General features: G+C 35.3%; 1 pseudogene; it reads right to left on the reverse strand.

Annotated features, from left to right (window-relative positions):
* Positions 1–3407: 3407 nt before the first annotated feature.
* Positions 3408–3491, reverse strand: LOC150060481 (U6 spliceosomal RNA; annotated as a pseudogene).
* Between the last annotated feature and the right edge of the window lie 18778 nt (positions 3492–22269).

Consider the following 22269-nt stretch of genomic DNA (forward strand, 5'->3'; position numbering starts at 1 on the left):
AATTGCTATTGGACCCAACTGTATACACAAACCAAAGGGGGAAATAAAGTAAAGAAAATGGAAAATATCCAGTCTACCCTTAAGATCTATTTTAGTAACTCATATAAGCTACTAAATACAGTATAATATTCTCATTCTCAGGAAGGCAAATGTATGCACACAGAAACCCATGAAAGTAATTTAAAGACACTTTACCTAACATTTCAAATAATAGTCTTATCACTTAACCAAACTTGTTTGATATTTTAATAAAAAGAAAATGCAAGACCGTGATGTATACTTGATCCTTTATGTATCTAGCTTAGGCTGGATACATAAGGCTTACTCAGCTTCAATAAGTAGTATGACAGCTGAGGCCCAAGGTAGAAGATACCACTGAGAATAGAAGATAGAATTACACCATTACACTTTTTCCTGTCATATCCTCCACTAATGGCTCTCTATACTTTCCTGCTATCTCAGATATCCTTCTGCTACTTTAGTTAACAAAAAAGGCACAGTACAATATAAAATATCCATTTTCATTCAAAAACTAATCCTGGAAATACAGATGACTATAAAATTATGTTTCATTCATATGTGTAAAATAGATCCTTAAATCATGAATGTATAGGTAAGTAAACATGATTCACCATGAAACCTCCAAGAAAACTTGAAAGTTAGCAGGTCTTGGAGGATAAAATACAAATATAATTTTCACATGGGCATCTAAAGATACCAAGGCTAATAATATTATATTATCTAAAAATTAATTATCTCCAAAGTAGATACTCACATAAATCCACTTCTCTCATGAGTGCATATGTGTGCATATGGAATGATGATTTACTTGGAAATCAGTAGCACAATATACATGCCAGACTATTTTTATATTCAACCCACAGCTATTTACGTGCAAAAAAATTCAACTTGGTTTATTTGAAATTGGGAAGGGTAGGGAAAAACAAGATGATTGGGAGGGACTAAGGTAGGGAAATGGGGACAATAGATCTTTGGTTCATATTTACAAGGTGACCTGTTTTTTATGAAGACTTCTAGCTACCTGTGATTTCTCTGCATAGTCTTTTCATGTGTGTATATTTGGGCAATGAGAAAGATAGGGTGTATGACATTGAGACAAATGCAAATTCAAATACAAATGCACATCTTTCAGTTTCTGATGGAAGTTTAAAATAAAACACAATAGCAGCTATTATAGGCAACCCCATAAAACATAAAGCATTTTCTCCTCTTCTTTCTCTGATTTGAGCTTAATCTGTGGTAGTAGAAGGTCATCATTTGTGAAGAACAATTCAGAAACAAGACCTTAATATGCTTCCATAAAATGAGTGAAATGATTTAAAAAAACTGGAAGTCTCACACTTTGAATCCAAACAGATCACTTAATAAAGTTCAATAAACTTCCTAATAATTTTAACCATATATCAAACAATAAAACTAAATTGTTTATAAAAACCAAGGAAAAAGATACTTAATATTATAAATATAAATACAACTGAAATGCAGACACTTTGTACCTGAGACTGAATAACAACATGATGCCATCAGTAGCTGACCATGTGGATTGTATACTTGGGGCTAAATAGAATTGAAATGACAGCACTGTAGACCACCTGCTTCATCATTTATTGAGCACGTACTGTGTGGTAACATTTCATATGTTTTTCATTCATTGTCCTGTTCAATTTAGAGGGGATGTTTCCCCTACATAATCCCAATTCTGAGGACCCAAGAAGTATTTCAAGTTAAGAGAAGGGACCATATACATTGAAGGCGAGAATGAGATAGAATGGGACTTTCCAGAATTTACCCTTTGTAGAAAGATCTATTCAAACAACTACACATACACAAGAACACCTTCACAAAGTCATTGAGAAAAAAAATATATATATACTTTGCAGGAAAGTGAAGGAAGCTGGTAATCATCATGTTGAGCAAGATAAGCCAAACTCAGAAGTCCAATGACGGTAACATTAATGGAAATGGGACATGAATGTAAAAGAACTACCTAGATGGGGAAGGCCAAGAGGAGAAAGGAGGAGGAAAGTGATACTGAGGAGTGAAGAAGATCAAAGAATATTATATATATGTTATACATATATCTGTATATAGATATACACATGTATGCTGAATATGACTACATAATGAAATTAACCAAACATTGCTTGAAAAGGGGGCAGTAGTGAAGAGGGTTAATTTGTTCGAAGTACATGGTGTGTACATACAGAAATATCACAAGGTAAGGCACTCACATACACAAACACACACACACACACACAGAATCTAAGGAAATCATATGAGAGACTACAGTACCTGATGATAGTGCCACAGGAAAAAAAAATACATTGAGGGGAAGGGCTGACAGTTTCATCTTACCTACTCTGTTCCCTCAGCACCAGGAAGCACTGTGGAAAGTGGTACCCTCCAAATGTGTGGTGGAAATAGAAAACAAGTGATCTTGTCTCTGTAGTGGGACTATTTAAAACACAAGCATATACTAAGGCCTTAGGGTTCCAGACTCAACCCTGCTGTCTGGATTCTGGGCATCTGCTCTGGTGAATGGATGGATTCTTTTTGTTTTGTTTCATTTTTTCTTTTTCTAAATATATTTTTATAATTAATAGAAGGGTTACATTATATCTGCCAGATAGAAGGTGCATTACACAACAATCATTACTACCCCTTCTCATGTTTTTGTCCCCATTTCTCTCCCCCCGCCCCTCATCTTGTTTTTCCCCTTCCCTATGCTATTTTCCCATATATTTTTATTATAATTAATATAAGGATTACATTATATTTACCAGATAGAAGGTGCATTACTTCACAAACATTGATAACCTTTCTCATGTCTTGGTCCCCATCTCCCTACCCCCACCTCTGCCCCTCATCTTGATTTCCCCCCTTCTTTATCCTATTTCAAATAACCAAATACGCATATATACAATATATCAGTGAAATACTGTAACAATATGAGATAACCAAGGGACAGCAAAAGAGATGAGAATAATATAGTACATTAAGGAAAATAGTCACACATTATATGGCTCTTGTTTCTGTATCCTAGAGGTCCTTGCCTCATGCTATATGGCCTTTTGTATCTAGGTTTTGCCCTATTGTAAACCTCTTCTAGGAGAGTTCAAGATTTATACTAGTTATGACAAATGAGGGAAACCATTGAGCCTATGATCCTTTGAGTCTTGTTTACTTCACTTATTATAATTTTTTCTAAGTCTTTCCATTTCCTTACAAAAGGATAGATGGCATTCTTTCTGATGGCACCACAGAATTCCATTGTGTTAACTACCACATCTTGTTGATCCAATCATCAACTGAGGGGCATCTGAGTTGGTTCCATATCTTTGCGATGGTAGATAGTGAATATCATTGTGCTAGTGGATTTAGTATGTAAAAATATGGAACATTTCATGAATTTGCATGTCATCTTCTCTGTATTATTCCAATATTAGTATATGTGCTGCCGTATCGAGAACTGGATAGATTCTTGAAGCCCCAGGTGCCAGGCCCATTTCAGCAGCCTCAAGGAAACTTTTCAAGTATGAGATCTAGAACTCAAATACTGGTATCAGCCAAAGAAAAGTAAATTTCCAAGATTTTTTTACATAATAGATTCACCATGGTGTTATCATTATATTGTATTTCAAAAAAATTAAATTGTATCTCTTTACCTGTCAGTCCATTAAGGAAAATAAGTAATAGAAAGTGTGTAGAGGAAAAAAAAATGAAAGGACGAAAGTGGAAAAAATAGGGATTTAATGAGCGAGGGAAAAGTGGAAGTGGAAAAGAGTCAATAAAATCATCAAATAGACACAATCTAGTCCACTAATGTAGGACTGATGTAAAATATTGGCACATAATATCTTATAGTTTCCAGATCCAATTGAAAAAAATTGGTATTAAAAATGGCATTATTTTCTAATGTATAGCCAAGAAAATAAAATTATAGAGGATTACATATGCCATTTTTTAAATAAGGTTTTAGCTGGGTGCTCATGGCTCATGCAGATGATCCAAGCTACTCAGGCTGAGATCTGAGGACTGTAAGTGATTTGAGTCCACTCTGAGCGGGGGAGTCTGCAACATTCTTATCTCCAACTAACAACCAGAAAACTAGAAGTGGTACTATCGCTCTATGTGTTAGCCTTGACCAAAAGGGCTTTGGGACAATGTCTTAGACCTATGTTCTAGCTCCATGTCTGACAAAATAGATAAATAATAAATTAATTAATTTTTAAAAGTGATTTTTATGATGTAAATCTAAATTACTTAAAAATTTAATCCATGTAAAAGTATAATGTTGATATAGTTTCTACTTTTAGTATTTACTTGTGCTCAAGGAGGTATGAGTGTTCATGTACTTGTGCACAGTCTGTGTAACTAGTTAGCAGTGCCATGTAAATTCAGAAATATCACACATCACTTAATAATTTACACTCAAGTTGGAAAGCCGTATCATATATTATTCATGACAGCAAATGCTCAGGGATATTTCTCAGACTCCCTTCATTACCCTTCGGCTTACTTTACAGTAAAACATTTAGAACTTTTTACTTAGAGAAGTTCCTATTTATAGCAGTCACCAGAAGAAATACTGCTGACTAATTATAATTTCTGAAATGAGCTAAAGCATAATAAGGTAGGGAAACAAAAGAAAAGAGCCCATGATCTCTATCCCTGTGTTGTTCAGATATGGAGCTTGTGTTGAAGCACAGGTGAACTAAGCTATTAACACAGTAAGTATGTGTTTTAATACCACAATGAAGCCATCTTTTCTTCAACTAGAGAAAAAAAGAAAACAAACTACATGGAGTATGTATATGTGTATACACACACACATGCACACATTTCATTCATTTTATTGAAGTCTGTGAAGGTTAAATAACCACATGCATGTCTTCATTTGGAAACAATAAAAACATTCCAATCCAGAGAAAAGCTGCAACATTATGTAGTAACCAAACCAATATTATAGAAAATTCTCAAAAATGTTCTACTCACAAAACCAACACAAATGTAATATAGAGAAAGAAATGGCACCTAAAGTTCATACCACCTAAGTACCACAAGAACTGTCAAGACACAGGCCCTATTGAAAGCTTGTAAAAATGGCAGGAACTAATAAATATTTCTCAATCCTGACTCTCAATATCAATGGACTTAACTCTCCAATTAAATGACATAGACTATGTAGTTGGATCAAAAAGCAAGATCGCAAGATCCATCTTGGTTTTCCCCCCTTCCCTATCAACCAAGACGGGGGGGGGGGGGGGAGGCATGAGTGGTGGGTGTGGGGGAGGGTAATGGGTACCAAGGCATGTGAAAGGATATCAATGTATGTGAATTAATGCACCTTCTATCTGGCAAATATCATGTAACCCTTTTATTAATTACAATAAAAAATATTAAAAAAAAGCAAGATCCATTGTTCTGCTGTCTTCAAGAGACACACCTTACTCCCCAAAACAAACATTTTTTGAAAGTGAGAGGTTGGAAGAAACTTTACCAAGCTAACGCCCCCCATGAACAGGCTGGAGTTGCCAACCTCATATCAGATAAAATAGACTTCAAACAAAAATTAGTGAGAAAAGACAAAGCAGGTTACTACATACTACAAAGGGATCTTTCCTCCAGGAGGACATAACCATCCTAAATATCTACACACCTAATCCTGGAGCTCCGAACTTCATTAAGCAAATTTTACTTTCACTGAAACCATAAAGAGATCGAAACACAGTGATTGTTGGTGACTTTAACACACCACTCTCACCTATGGATAGATCAATAAGGCAAAAACTAAACAGAGAAACCTTAGATTTGAACAATTGCATAGACCAACTAGAGCTAACAGACATCTGCAGATTATTCCACCCAGAAACAACAAAATATATGTTTTTTTCAGCAGCACATGGAACATTTTCTAAAGTAGACCACATTTTAGGGCATAAAACAAACCTGTGCAGTTCAGAAACACTGAAATCATTTCCTGCACTCTCTCAGACCACAAGGGCATCAAATTGGAACTGAACACCCATCTCCACCAATGAAAACCCTGTAGCTCATGGAGATTGAACAACACATTATTGAATCACCAATGGGTCATCAAGGAGATCAGAACAGAAATCCAACAGTTTATGAAATTTAACAAAAAGTAGCACACAAAATACCAGCTCCTTTGGGACACGGCAAATGCAGTACTCAGAGGAAAATTTATAGCTCTGAGTGCCTACAATAACAAATTGGAAAAATCACAAACCCACAATTTAATTTCACCTTAAGCTCCTGGAAAAAGAGCAATGTGATAGATTCTTCAAATTTAAGTCATGCGACTGGAAATAAAGGAAGCCTAAGAAGACATTTCAGCAAGCACTAAAGAGAAGACAGAGCCCAACAGAAGGTATTCAGTAGCTCTTCAAAGAGATATATACTTGACCTGAAGAAAGTCCTCCTTGAATAGTCAACTGAGTAGAGGAAAACAAACAAACTTAGGAGAAAAAGTATTACTGTCCCTTGGGTAATAAAAATATCAAGAGAAAGCCCTTCAGTTTGATACAACATAGGGAAACTATCCCTATTCTTACTTCTAAGGATTACAATCCTTCAAGTCTTTCAGAAACTGAAGAGACAGAATGATCTGTGCCTCAGTGGTGACACCACCTACCAGAACTTAGCAGCTAGGTACAAAAAGGAATAAACATTTTCACATAATGATATTACGAACAGAATCCTCAGAAATGGTTTTAGGGGGATATCGAACAACTAGAAAAGTAAAACAGTCAATGTCTAACGACAAATAAAAATTGCCAGACATTTTAAAGTACCTAGGGAATTATTATATACAGCCAGATTGACACCGAACAAATGTTAATATTAAATTTTTCAGACACTTTCAAAGGTTTATTACACCATACAAGGCTGGAAGTGTACATCAGTGGCAGATCTTGTGCTTAGCATGTTCAAGGACTTGTTTTATTGACCTAGGAACAGCCTCCCAGGAAACAAAAATATACAACCAAAGGTAAGTAGAAAAGTATGACCAGGAATAGTTTTCTCTAGATACTAAGTCAGGTAGAGAAGACACTAGATATCAACCCTGGGTGTATCAATTGCCCTCTTACATGGCTATCCATATTCAAAGAAGTCAGATCCCAGATTTCAGTGGAGGATGAGTACATCAGAATGAATAAATCAGTGAATCTGAATATTCTTCTGAAGTAACTTACCTGTGGTTTTAGCCTGAGACATCACAAAGTCTTCAAGGTATTATCAAAGCCTTTGTGAAAATATCCACTTATTAATCCATATTTTAGTCAACCACATAAATATTATTTTTACTCTTAGAGCCTGCTTATTAAAACCTGGTATTTCTTGAAATAGGCTATTTTTTTCTGTTTTTACCTTAGAACTATCATGGTTTGAAGACCGTAATTGTTACCTGAATTTATCTCTAGTTATTTTCTTCTCAGTGTTTGGAAACATCGAGCTAACAAAATAGCAATTGTTTATAAAAAAAGAAAAACAACGATTATCTGTTGGAAATCTGCTACAGCACTTTCTTGAATTCCATTAGACTACATTCTAAACAAAATAATTAAGTTCTAAGAAAAATATAAGGTTCTGCAGATATAAAATACAGACAAATTGTGTTTTGTTAAAAAGAAAAGTCTAAATTTAATGATGTATTTTCAGAAGAAGAGATGAATTTAAATGACCAGTTGAAAGTATAATTCAGAGCTCCGAACTTCATCAAGCAAACTTTACTTACACTGAAACCATGCATAGACTGAAACACAGTGATTGTCAGTGACTTTAACACACCACTCTCACCTATGGACAGATCAACAAGGCAAAAACTCAACACAGAAATCTTAGAACTGAACAACTATATAGACCAACTAGATCTAACAGACATCTGCAGAATATTCCACCCAGCAACAACACAATATATGTTTTTCTCAGCAGCACATGGAACATTTTCCAAAATAGACCACATCTTAGGCCATAAAACAAACCTGGACAGATTCAGAAACACTAAATTATTCCCTGCATGCTCTCAGACAACAAAGGCATCAGATTGGCACTGAACACACAACTCCACCAACAAAAACCCTGTAACTCATGGAGACTGAACAACACATTGTTGAATCACCAATGGATCATCGAAGAGATCAGAACAGAAATCCAACAGTTTATGAAATTTAACAATAAGGAGCACACAAAATACCAACTCCTTTGGGACACAGCAAAGGCAGTACTCAGAGGAAAATTTATAGTGCTGAGGGCCTACAACAACAAGTTGGAAAAATCGCAAACAAACAAGTTAATGTCTCACCTTAAGCTCCTGGAAAAAGAGCAACAAACCAACCCTAATCCCAGTAGAAGAAAGCAAATTATTAAAATCAAAGCAGAATTAAATGATTAGGAATCCAAAAAAACTATAGAAAGAATCAACAAAACAGGGAGTTGGTTCTTAGAAAGAATGAACAAAATTGACAAACCCTTAGCAAATGTTACCAAAAAAAGAAGAAAGCATATCGAAATACACAAAATCACAGATGAAAATGGTAATATCACGACAGAAATTACCAAGATCCAGAATATCATGAGGGAATGCTTCTCAAACCTTTACACCAACAAATTTGAGAATCTAGAAGAAATGGATGAATTCCCAGCCAATATCAACATACCCACACTGTACCAAGAAGAACTAACCCAACTCAACAGGCCTATTTCAAGCTCTGAAATAGAAATGGCAATTAGAGAACTTCCGCCTAAGAAAAACCCAGGGCCAGATGGATTCGAGGCTAAATTCTATAAGGTCTTCAAAGCAGAGCTCACACCAATACTCCTCAAGCTCTTCAATGAAATTGAAAATAAAGGTTCTTTACCAAACTCATTCTATGAAGCCAATATAACCCTCCTCCCCAAACCAGACAGAGATTCATCAAAGAAAGAGAACTATAGACCTATTTCTTTGATGAACATCAATGCAAAACTTCTCAACAAAATACTGGCCAACCGTCTACAAAAACCAATCAAAAAAATTATGCACTATGATCAAACAGGATTCATCACAGGGAGGCAAAGCTGGTTCAACATACGCAAATCAATTAATATAATTCAACACATCAACAGAAGCAAGGACAAATATCATATGATTGTCTCAATAGATGTGGAAAAGGCATTTGACAAGATCCATCACCCCTTTATGTTAAAAGCTCTGGAGAAACTAGGAATCCATGGAATATTCCTCAATATGATAAAGGCTGTATATGAGAAACCCACTGCTAGTATTACACTTAATGGTGAAAATCTAAAGCCATTCCCTCTAAAATCAGGAATGACACAAGGATGCCCACACTTTCCACTCCTCTTAAACATATTATTAGAATTCCTAGCCAGTGCAATAAGGCAAGAAGCAAGCATAAAGGTGATCCAAGTAGGGAAAGAGGAAGTAAATCTATCCCTCTTTGCAGATGGCATGATTTTGTACTTAAAGAATCCTATAGACTCTACTCCCAAGCTCATGGAGCTTATTCAAAACTTTGGAAGGGAAGCAGGCTCTAAAATTAACCCTCAAAAATCAACTTCCTCCCTTTATGCCAACAGTGAGAGGAATAAGGCAATAATCAGGAAAGCAACTACTTTCACAATAGCCTCAAAGAAAATAAAGTACATAGGAATTACCTTAACTAAGAATGTACAGGACCTTTTTGATGAAAACTTTAAAACCCTAAAAAAGGAAATTAAAGCAGAACTAAGGAAATGGAAAAACCTCCCATGCTCCTGGATTGGAAGAATCAACATTGTGAAAATGACAATTTTGCCAAGGGTTATCTACAAGTTCAACGCAATACCAATCAATATCCCAATGGCATTCTTTAAAGAAATAGAAGAGGCAATTCAAAATTTCATATGGAATAATAAAAGACCCCATATAGCAAAAACACTTCTTAGCAGAAAGAACAGCGCTGGAGGAATTTCAATTCCAAACTTTAGACTCTAATACAGGGCTATAATTATCAAAACAGCTTGGTACTGGCACAAGAACAGACCTGAAGACCAATGGAATAGAACTGAGGACCCAGATATTAAACCACAGACCTATGGCCACCTAATCTTTGACAAGGGAGCCAAAAAAATAGAATGGAAGAAAGACAGCCTCTTCAACAGGTTGTGCTGGTTAAGCATCAGCAGAAAAATAAAGCTGGATCCTTCTTTGTCATCCTGCACTAGAATTAACTCCAAATGGATCAAAGACCTGGAGGTAAAAGCTGACACACTGAAAACTTTACAGGAAGGAATAGGAGATACACTAGGCCTCCTTGGCACAGGTTGAAACTTTCCTAATAAGTACCAAGTATCACAACAAATCAGAGAAATGCTGGATAAGTGGGACTGCATTAAACTGCAGAGCTTTTGTATGGCAAAGGACATAGCTAGTAAATTAATTAGGAAGCCTACAGAGTGGGAGAAGATCTTCACCAACTAAACGACAGACAAAGGACTCATATCTAAAATATATCAACAGCTCCAAAAATTGAATCACTCCAAAACTAATCTCCAAAGTAACAACCCTCCCATTAAAAAATGGGCCAAAGACTTAAAGAGAGTCTTCTCTGAAGAAGAAACAAAAATGGCCTATGGACACATGAAAAAATGCTCGATCTCTGGTCATAAAAGAAATGCAAATCAAAACAACTCTAAGATTCCACCTCACTCCAGTTAGAATGGCCAGGATCAGGAAAACAAATAACAACAGATGCTGGAGGGGATGTGGCCAGGAGGGATCCCTACTACACTGTTGGTGGGAGTGCAAACTCATTCAACCACTATGGAAAGCAGTGTGGCAGTTCCTCAAAAGACTAAACATAGAGCTCCCCTATGACCCAGCAATTTCTCTACTTGGCATTTACCCAACCATCCAGAAATAAGGGCATACTAAATCCACCAGCACAACAATGTTTATTGCAGCACTATCCACCATAGCAAAAATATGGAACCAACCTAGATGTCCCTCAGTTGATGAGTGGATCAACAAGTTGTGGTATTTGTTCACAATGAAATTCTATGCTGCTGTCAGAAAAAACGACATTGTTCCATTTGTTAGGAAATGGAAAGACTTAGAAAAAATCATATTAAGTGAAGTAAGCCAGACTCAAAGGAACTTTTGCTCAATAGCTTCCCTCATTTGTCATAATCAGTAGAAACCTTGGGCTCTACTAGCAGAGATCTGCAATAGAGCAAAACCATCGTACATAAGGCCATATAGCATGAAGCTAATTGAAAGGACCTCCAGGATATTGAAACAAAAGCCATATAACGAATGATTATTGTCCTTAATGTACTATGTTATCTCTCATCTCCTTTGCTGTCCCTTGGGTATCTCATATTGCTACATAACACACTTTGTTATCTTATACATTTAATTTATTTGTATTTGGTTATTTGAAATTTGATAGGGAGGGGGGGAAAACCAAGATGGGGGGGGGGGTGGGGGGGAGTGTAATGGGTACCAAGACATGTGAAAGGGTATCAATGTATGTGAATTAATGCACCTTCTATCTGGCAAATATCATGTAACCCTTTTATTAATTACAATAAAAAATATAAAATTGTTCTAGTCCAGTAAAAAAAAGAAAGTATAATTCAGAGCCAATAATGTTGGAATTCCACCATAATTTTCTCATTCTGGTTTATCTGTTGTTTTTGATTCACTCATTTTTATTTGTGTAGTTAATTTCATCATGGTTCTGATCCTTTATAAGTGCTTTTTAATGTCCTTTTTCTTTTTCAATTAATTATTTAAATATCTTACCTCATTTAAAGTGAATTTGAAATTTTGCCTCTTCAAGGAAATCACTATTTTTTACCTTATACTCATTGCTTATTGTCCTAGTGGAATTAGTAAACAATTGGTCTGTAATTATAACATCTGTATGTATCTCTCTGTCTCAGAGGATCTCTTTGAAGTGAGACATTGTTATCAGTCTGTAAGAGTAACCCTTCAAACTCTTCCTCTTCCTCCTCTTCCACCTCTTCCTCCTCTGCTTAGGACATACTGAACATAGTGAAGTAGAGCATATATATCATTGAGATGATAAATGAAGTGAACTAGTCAAGTTATAGTCCCACTCTTCATGACTATTTAACTCACCTGTGTCTTTTACTTTATTTTAGTTAGAACATTTCTTAAAGTGTATCTAGATATTTGACATTAAGTTGGGTTCTTCAATTTTAAAAATGTGGATAACCATCTAATCAGGTAAAATGTACAAAAATAAAGGATTTTTGTCATTTTTTTTCTAATATAAAACTCAATCTTAGCCTTGGCAAGCAATATCTGTGAAAATAATGCCTGCATTTTTATGTTAATGCACAGCTGGAAGAGAGTACATAACAATTATGTGATGACTAAAAGGCCCCAAAGCATAGTAGTGATGTTTTGAACAATTTAATCCATTAAAAGCTCAGTTAAGCAAATAAAGAAACTACTTTTAACATATGGTTGTAGTAAAGAGATGACTGGTAAACATTTTAGTATAATGGGATATTTATGAATAATTTTTACCTCCTAAACTGATGTTTGCAGAAAATGGAATGTGCACATTTTTAATCAGCAGAATTCTAATTTTAACAGCATTTCATCTAAGCTTTGTCTTTGAAAATTGTTTTTGCAGCCTTGCTACTTTTGACCTTTATAACTATATTATCTTCTTTCTTAAGAATTTGTAAAACTATGTCTGCTATTTTGTCAGAGTTAGCATTCTAATTTCTGCTTCCCCATTCTTTCTCTTAGAATATCCAACAATATCCTCTCTATATTTAAACCTAGCTTTGCTCTGATGCAAACTTTCACTCCCTGTTGCTAAAAGTGCACACTTATTAACCTCTATACTTCACATATTATCTTAACTATTGATTAATTCTAACCTATGATAACTAAAAATAAGATTTTTCTATTTTTTTTGCTGCTATGATGAGTTTTAAAATCCTGTCACATCCACACATTTCCCATCTGTGAGTTTTAAATATTCAATGTTTTATTATATAATGCTTTGTGTTCATGATTTTGCCCCAAACTATGGTTAAATGTTCTAAAGATGGCTAGTTAGGCTATGCAAAGTTATGTTTCATAATTTGGTTGCATTAAATGCCTTTTCATCTTTATATTTTCAGCTTGAATTAGTTTGTCAGGATGCAAGTCATGGAACATCTGTACTGAGAGTAAAAACAAATGTTTTATGAAGTTATAGATATTATTCTGTTCACAAATTATCAGGAGAACATATTTAAATGAATAATTGCAATAAGTTATGGAATTATGTACAAAGTCATCATACTTATGCAAAAGTAAGTGTGATTTTTAAATGAAGGTTAAAGTCTATTAAAATTATGGAAGTAAAACTTAGTTATGTGAGTGACTGACTTCATAAAGAGAAGCAAATCTCAATCATGGAGGATTGTCACAACTCAATATACATAAGAAGAAAGCAATGCCATAGGAAAAGTGGATAAAGCATTAAAAGTGACATACTATTTGGCCATAGAAATTGTTGAGAAAGGGAAACTAGAATACCTGTTTAGGTAGGTAAACTGGGAGCTATATTATGAAGGGTTATGACATCTACTGACCAAAGTGGAGTGTGCAGAATTTATCCTAACATCGGTTCAGTGCCAGTAATGAAAATAATGAACATGTTTTATGTAGTCCTTTGAAATTCTTTGAGAGGTGTGACATGATGTGGTGAATAGTCTGCTACCAAACGAGTGAAGTGACATATCTAGTGCTGCCGTATTATTTTATATTTTATATTCTAGCATATGTATATATAAACATATTTATTCTTATATACACATAGTTTAGTAACTCTATTGCTTTTTTTTTGCCAGTCCTGGGCTTGAGCTCAGGGCCTGAGCACTGTCCTTAGACTTTCTCAAGGCTAGAGCTCTACCACTTGAGCCTCAGCACCACTTCTGGCTTTTTTGTATGTATGTAGTACCAAGGAATCAAACCTGGGTCTTCATGCATGCTAGGCAAGCACTTTAACCACTAGGCCAGACTCCCGGCTCCTATCGCTTATTATTTTTGAGTATTTTAAGTACTTTATCAAAATAAATGAAATCAGCATACTGAAATAAAACAATAAAGGCAAATTTTAAGGCAGGTTACTATAGATATTCTAAAAATATGGATACTACTGTCCTCAGTTTTGCTCCCTTCCTTATATCATAGCCTTCTTCAGAACTTTTCTCATGCATAATTTTTCATTTCCTATGTCCAATACATATTTCCTATAACAATTCTATTCAGGTATATATCTAATCATTTCTAAATGAAAAATATAATTTTATTAAGCACTTTTTAAAAAATACTTATTATCAGCGTGATGTATAGAGGGGTCACAGTTACATCCATAAGGTAGTGAACATACATTATTTCTTGAGCATTGTTACCCCTTTCCATCTTGTTTTCTGACTTTTCTCCACTCACACTCACCCAAGGTGTAAAGTTCATTTCCAACATATTGTCGTGTGAATATCACTGTTACCCTAGTTCATCCTTTATCCATTGTCTCATCATCTTATTCCCACCTTCCCTTCCCTGACTCAAATAAACAAATGAATTTGTATATAATACACCAGCTACCAAAGTCAGATACTGCAGCAACAGAGGATAAATCATGAGGAAAAAAATAGAAAAAGAGAAAGAAAAAGAAGAGTAAGGAAAACATGTCACATAGTACATTAGAAACAACATCCACAAGGATAAACCCGTTGTTTCCCTGTTCTGGAGTTCATTTCACTAAGCCTCATCCTGTATGCCATATGCACATAACTTTTGAAATATTGTGCTCCTCTGCTAGGTAAATCCTATATGCATATTAATGTTACAAATGAGGGAAACTATGGATACTATGTTCCTTTGGGTCTGGTATACTTCATTTAATATGATTTTTTTCCAAGTCTTTCCATTGCCTTACAAATGTCTTTTCAATGACAGCATAGAATTCCATTGTGTGTGTGATACACACACACACACTCACACACACACACACACACACACACACACATATATATCACATCTTCTTGATCGAATCTTCTGCTGAGGGGCATCTAGTTGGTCCCTTAGCTTAGCTATGGCAAATAAAGGCATCTTTATATCTACTTTCTGTAAAAGTGTAAGCTCTTTGCTTATATTCATAGTTTTATATTCTCTCTAAGTATATATGCATTGAAGATATGTTAATAATTTTAATCTATAGTAGAATTCTCAGATTTATTTTCTAATTGAAAAGTATTCCTTGATAAAAAATAATCCTGGATCAAAGACATCGAGGTAAAAGCTGACACACTGAAAACTTTACAAGAAGGAATAGGAGATACACTAGGTCTCTTGGCAGAAGGTCGAAACTTTCTTAAAAAGGACCAAGAATCACAACAAATCAGAGAAATGCTGGATAAGTGGGACTGCATTAAACTGCAGAGCTTTTGTATGGCAAAGGACATAGCTAGTAAATTAAATAGGAAGCCTACAGAGTGGGAGAAGATCTTCACCAACCAAACAACGGACAAAGTCCACATATCTAAAATATATCAACAGCTCAAAAAATTGAATCACTCCAAAACTAATCTCCAAAGTAACAAACATCCCATTAAAAAATGGGCCAAAGACTTAAAGAGAGTCTTCTCTGAAGAAGAAACAAAAATGGCCTATAGACACATGAAGAAATGCTCTACATCTCTGGTCATAAAAGAAATGCAAATCAAAACAACTCTAAGATTCCACCTCACTCCAGTTAGAATGGCCAGGATCAGGAAAACTAATAACAAAAGATGTTGGAGGGGATGTGGCCAGGAGGAATCACTACTACACTGTTGGTGGGAGTGCAAACATGATATCTGCCAGATAGATGGTGCATTAATTCCCATACATTGATACCCTTTCACATGTCTTGGTACCTTCCCTCCCTCCTCCCCCTACCCCTCATCTTGTTTTCCCCCTTCCCTATCCAATTTCAAATAACCGAATACAAATATATCCTATATATCAGGTAACAAAGTGAGATACTGTGACAATATGAGATAACCAAGAGACAGCAAAAGAGATGAGAGATAACATAGTACCTTAAGAACAACAATCATTCATTATATGGCTTTTGTTTCTATATCCTAGAAGTCCTTTCATTTAGTGTCATACTGTATGACCTTATGTATCTAGGTTTTGCTCTATTGCAAATCTCTGTTAGGACAGCCCATGGTTTCTACTGATTATAACAAATGAGGGAAACCATGGAGCCTATGTCCCTTTGAGTCTAGCTAACTTCACTTAATATGATTTTTTCTAAGTCTTTCCAGAACAGATGCTGGAGGGGATGTGGCCAGGAGGGATCACTACTACACTGTTGGTGGGAGTGCAAACTCATTTAATCACCATGGAAAGCAGTATGGCAGTTCCTCAAAAGACTAAACATAGAGCTCCCCTATGACCCAGCAATTCCACTACTTGGCATTTACCCAATCTTCCAGAAACAACGACATACTAAATCCACCAACATAGCAAAGATATGGAACCAACTTAGATGTCCCTTAGTTGATGAGTGGATCAACAAGATGTGGTATTTGTACACCATGGAATTCTATGCTGCTGTCAGAAAGAATGACATTGCCCCATTCGTTAGGAAATGGAAAGACTTAGAAAAGATCATATTAAGTGAAGTAAGCCAGACTCAAAGGAACTTAGGCTCAATGGTTTCCCTCATTTGTCATAATCAGTAGAAAGATTAATAAATTCTTTAATAAAAAATAATAATCTTATGAAGCAGGTTGTATTGTGATCCTCATTACAGAGTGAAGAACTGAATCAGCCTATGAGTAGTAAACTGCTACAGGCGGGGTAGCCATTAAGTTTAAACTAATCCTTTCTCATCACTGATACTCTTAAAATTGCATGACATTGTCTGTAGCTTTTTTGTCTTTTGTTACCATTATTGTTATTACTGTTTTATTTTTGGTGGTTGGTTTTCTTTGTTTTCATCTTAAACTCTACTACCATGTAAAAGATGACAAATATTTTAGAGAAAACTAATCATTGGATCAAAATATTATACATAAACTAATCAATTGATTAGTCTATAGTATCCTATGCATACAAACAGTGTGACAAATTAAAAATTGGACCTACACTTATCAAGCGATACATTTAACAATGAAAGTAATTCAACAGATTCTTTGTTTCCTGACTTTTGTTGGTGAGGTAATTTCCACTCTTCTCGACTATATATAGAATTGTACTAACGGCTGGTGACTTGTAAAAACTAGTATGAAAGGGAAACCAAGATAACTTCACAGAGAATGTGCCTGCCAACACTAACCCAAACAATGTTGAAGCTGAAGGTCAGCAACTGTGGGGTTTATTAGTATCATGTGTGTCCAGATGAAAGCAAAGGAGAGGGATCTGCACCTAGAATTCATACACTTTTTAATCATGGCAAAATATGTTTTATTTTTTTTTTGGAAAAGGCAATGTGGCTCAAAGGGTAGGGCAGTAGCCTTCAGCTGAAAAGCTCAGGTACAAACACCCAGTCCCAGAATTTAAGTCTCCCAACTGACCAAAGACAATATATATATATATATATATATATATATAATTTTTCAAAAAGGAGGTAGAATATAAATTGATAGTCCTAATGTTGGCCCAGATTCTGAAATCTGTTAAGGTTATAGAAAACAAAAACAGTTGGAAAAGACTGTAAACTCATAAGCACCTGTTCCTTCTGCAAACATTTCTGCCACCACCCAAAATGATCCTGCAGATCAAAACCTTTCTCTCTCATCCAAAGACAGCAATTATCCCAAAAGGCTGACCTCAAAATGAGGAGATAGCACAGTGTGAACTCAAGTAAGTAGATGATTCCTAAGTACACCATTGTTGAAAAACCTTTCTGGTGACAAGAAATATGCAAAGACTATGCTTGGTGGCATTGCCTCTAGGCTCACACTCTGAAACACTGGTATTCAGCATCACCAATGGGAGGAGACATTTCCTGGAAGTATGTAGTATATTGACTTGTCTTAAAATACACAATAATGGCTTTTTCCTAAAGCATCTAATCCATGACATTTTGTCCTATATTTTGGATAGCCCTTCAACTTCAGTTCCAAACCACTGTGCAAAATTTATTGGAAAACAAGTGGAGCTGCCAGTTTGGCTCAGTCTCACACTGAAAAAAAATGGTATTTTATTATTTTTAGTGAAATATAAACCCCCTACACACACCCAAATTAGGATTATGCTCTTCAAGTATAAAATGAAAGCAGAACAAAGAAAAAATATATTTGAGAAAAACATAAGAAACTTGGAAAAATGTAGTTGAATAAGTCTTTTTAAAAATACATTAACAGGGGCTGGGAGTTTGGCCTAGTGGTTAAAGTGCTTGCCTAGCATGCATGAGACCCGGGTTCGATTCCTCGGTACCACATACATAGAAAAAAGCCGGAAGTGGTGCTGAGGCTCAAGTGGTAGAGCTCTAGCCTTGAGAAAGTCCAAGGACAGTGCTCAGGCCCTGAGCTCAAGCCCAGGACTGGCAAAAAAAAATACATTAACATGGCTATAATCCTAGCTACTCAGGAGGCTGAGATCTGAGGATCTGAGGATCAAGGTTCAAAGTCAGCCCGGTCACAAAAGGACCTGAGACGGTTATTTCCAATTAACCTCTAGAAAAAATGGGAAGTGGGGCTGTGGGTCAGGGGTAGGGTGGTAGCTTTGAGTTGTACAGCACAGGGATGGTACCCAGACTGAGTTCAAGCCCCATGACCCACAAAAAAATTAAAAAATTAAGTAGTTGTACAAACAAATTTCACTTCCAGGAGTCAAGGTTTAAGTACAAAGTATCTTTATCAATGTTACTCCTTCCATCCGTTTACTCCATTTTAAAGCAACCTTGACAAAAGTGTTCCATTAGTGACCCAAAGCTATTCAACTTTGATTTAAAAAAAAATAGTACGAAATGATTTGTAAGGAGTATTCAGAAATGTTTCTTCACATAAGCGTATTCAGTCCTTCCAAATAAATCAGAATATTCCTGAAATTATTTAACTATTCTTTGGAGTATCCTGCCTAAACCATTGAGGGAAAAGCATGATTTATTTAACACAGCTAATCAATTGTGAAAAACCTCTCTCCTCGGCATTAAAATTAGTAAGTTGCTATCGCTGACATAGTGACTTTTATTTTGAGCATCAGACTAATATAAAAACTCAAGAGGGAAAAAAAATCTAAGACATAATAGCTAGCCTTTCAACAACAAGTTTACAAAGAAAATTCAACACTTTTTTAACATATGAAAGATCTGCATATGAAGTGGCTTTTTAAAACATGCTTTTTACTAAGGGGTAAGTAGAAAATATGAATTGTTAAAGAGTCTTCTTAGGTAATTTAGTTTATAAAGGCAACTCTATAGAGCTAAAGTAACAGATTAAATGGAGTAGTCTAAAACTGTATATAACAAAGAAGTCCAAAGACCATTTTCAAAATCTAATATTTCCCTTCTCTCTAATCTCTTTTTCTTTCTCTCTTCATCCTTTCCTTGGTCCCGCCCTCCTGACCTCCCTTCTTTCCTTTTGATCTTCTTTTTATTTTGAATGATTAAAAAAGGGAAGAGGCAAATGGTGTAATTTAGAGCTAGAAGCTTGAGTGACATGTGCAAAGGCATGGTTTGATTTCCATCACTGGAGGAAAAGAGATTAGAAGAGGTAACTATAACAAATAAATCTCCATTTATTTTTACAAAGAACATATTGCTAGATCTGCTGTGAATACCAAACCCTATATAAATATCTTTCTTTTTGCATGCATCACTATGATCACGTTAAATTTATGAACTAAGCAAATAAGAACCAGCATCATTATAACAACATACTACAATAAAAGTTATATAAATTTAATCTGACTCTAAAATTATGCTCTTGTATTTTATTTTCCAAGAAGATGAAAAGATACAAAGCCTACAGGAAGCAAGTGAAAAGACTGGCATTGTTATTCTAACCCCAGCATAAAGTTTTCTTTTTATTTACTTATTAAATTGACACATATTACCTTTCTATGCAAACAAAATTGTCTCATGACTTCTCTTTGTCACATGTGAATCAATGCTCAAATGCTTTAGGGTCATTATTAAGAACTGAAGAGTTGTTAGGGCCAGAGCAATAAGGAAAGAAAAGGACATCAAAGGAATCCACATAAGGAAAGAAGAAATTAAAATATCCCTATTTGCAGATGACATGATCCTCTACCTGAGTGACCCAATAAGCTCCACTCCCAAGCTCCTAGAATTAATAAATCACTTTAGCAAAGTGGCAGGTTACAAAATTAATCTGCAAAAGTCAGTAGCCTTCATGTATGCCAACAATACTCAAACAGAAGGCGAAATCAAGAAAATGATCCCATTCACAATAGCCTCCAAAAGAATAAAATACTTAAGAATTAACGTAACCAAATATGTAAAGGATTTATTTAATGAAAACTATAAAAGCTAAATGAAAGAAATTAAAGAGGACAGCAGGAAATGGAAAGACATCCCATGCTCATGGGTAGGGAAAACCTATATAGTGAAAGTGGCCATACTGCCAAAATTGATATATAATTTCAGTAAAATCCCCATAAAAATCCAAACACATTCTTTACTGAAATAGAAGATATAATCCAAAGGTTCATATGTAACAAGCAAAGACCTAGAATAGCCAAAACAGTTCTAGGCAAAAAGAGCAATGCAGGTGGTATTACAATTCCAGACTTCAAACTCTACTATAGAGCCATAATAACAAAGTATTGGCACAAAAATAGACCAGAAGATCAATGGAACAGAATAGAAGATCCAGAAATAGAACCACATACCTATAATCAACTTGTATTTGACAAAGAAGCCAAAGATATACAGTGGAACAAACACAGCCTATATTCAATTATTGGTGCTGGCAAAACTGGGCAGCCATATGCAGAAAACTAAAAATTGACCCTAGCCTTTCACCATGTACAAGCATTAACTCAAAATGTATCAAAAACCTCAATGTCAGATGGTAAACCTTGAAACTGCTACACGATAAATTTGGAGAGAGACACTGGAACTTATAAGCACAGGCAAAGATTCCTGAACAGAATCCCAGAGTCACAACAGATTGGAGAGAGACTTGATAAATGGGACTACCACAAAAGTAGAGAGACAGCCAAGCAAATGGGAAAAGATATTTATCAATAATACATCAGACAATTGCTTAATATGCAGTATCCATGGGGAACTCCAGAAACTATTCCCCCCTCAAGCCAAACAAACCTATCACTAAATGGGCATGGGAATTAAGAGAGATTTATCAAAAGAAGAGATTAAAATTATAGAGAAGCATATGAGAAAATGTTCATCCTCCATGGTCATAAATGAAATGCAAATAAAAACAACCCTGAGATACCACCTTACCTCAACAAGAATGGCCAAGATTTTGAACTCAGACAATGACAGATGCTGGTGGTGATGTGGAGAAAAAAGGAACCCTACTGTACTGCTGGTGGGATTGTACACTAGTTCAGCCACTCTGGAAAGCAGTGTGGAGGTTTCTTAAAGAACTGTAAATTTACTTCCCCTACGATCCTGCCATATCACTTCTGGGCATCTACCCTGAACATCATAACCCAAGATATGATAAGACACCTGCTCAGCTTTGTTTATTTCTGTACTATTCACAATATCAAGGCGATGGAAATAATCCAGATGCCCTACAACCATTGAATGGATACAGAAAATGTGGTGTATACAATGGAATTCTGCATAGCCAACAGACAAGATAAAATAATGGCATTCACAGGGAAATGGATGAATCTAGAGAGAATCATGTTGGGTGAGACAAGTCAAGACCAAAGGAACAAAAGGCGCATGGTATCCTTAATATGTGGCTCTTAGATCCAAACAGTACAAGAGCGAGGCCTCAATATTTGCATACCCAATGCTATGGGCATGGTATTGGAAATATAAACACAACTACATAGACATAAAAATCTATGACTCTATAGACATAATGTTTTATTACATAGATTAATATGTATCTATGACATACAAACCCTCAGCCTAATTTTAATTATGTTCTAAATTATAAGTGCCAGTGATTGTATATAGAGATTCCCTTCTTGAATACTTGTGTGTTAAACACATCACTTGAAATATGATGTAAAAAATCAATGTTAATAAATTCTATAATTAAAAA

The sequence above is a fragment of the Megascapheus bottae genome, chromosome 7 (genome assembly GCF_031878675.1).
Source record: "Megascapheus bottae isolate mThoBot1 chromosome 7, mThoBot2.hap1, whole genome shotgun sequence".
NCBI classification, from domain to species: Eukaryota; Metazoa; Chordata; class Mammalia; order Rodentia; family Geomyidae; genus Megascapheus; species Megascapheus bottae.